Here is a 644-nt window from a genome sequence, read left to right as displayed (position 1 = left end):
TGGTGCTGGTGCAAGAGAAAGCAGGTCCATCACATTGAAAGTCCACTCACAGCTGCCAACTGCTGCAGCCTATGTCCACTCAGCCGTTGGAAAACAAGCAGCCTCATGCCTTTGCTCCCTCCTACCTTCTACCATTGCAGGGTGATTTCTTATTTCTCTCCCTAGTTGTAGTGCTTTTATTCATCTAAATTCCAGGTGACACTGCTTGGCTGTTTACTCTGTGTTTCCGTCACAACTTTGATGTGGTCACAAGAGGGATAAACAGAGCTTCTATCATCTATGCCATTTTTTCCTGGCCCTATGTCAAGCATTAACATTTTTTCCCACCTACAACATCCACTATTCCTAGGTGGTCTCCCATCCAAGTACTAACCAGGTCCGACCCTGCTTAGCTTCTGAGATCAGACAAGATTGGGCACATTCAGGGCGGCATGGCTGTAGACAACATTTTAATTTATTTAACAAGTATTTCTTTCCTATATAACATATACTAAACCCTATTCTATTGATGCATGTTTTGGGTAGAATGGTTAACAAAACAAATACAGATTTCTGCCCTCCAGATCTTTACAATATAGTAAGGAGACACATAAACTAATAAATAAATATAACATAAAAGCAGAATATATACTACTGGAAGGCAA

At 40.8% G+C, this 644-nt stretch overlaps 1 pseudogene; it reads right to left on the bottom strand.

Moving 5' to 3' along the window:
• Nucleotides 1–324: 324 nt before the first annotated feature.
• Nucleotides 325–443, bottom strand: LOC118606990 (annotated as a pseudogene).
• Between the last annotated feature and the right edge of the window lie 201 nt (nucleotides 444–644).

Source organism: Rousettus aegyptiacus, unplaced genomic scaffold, assembly GCF_014176215.1.
Source record: "Rousettus aegyptiacus isolate mRouAeg1 unplaced genomic scaffold, mRouAeg1.p scaffold_m13_p_8, whole genome shotgun sequence".
Taxonomy (NCBI): domain Eukaryota; kingdom Metazoa; phylum Chordata; class Mammalia; order Chiroptera; family Pteropodidae; genus Rousettus; species Rousettus aegyptiacus.
This window is presented reverse-complemented; position numbering and strand designations above follow the sequence as displayed.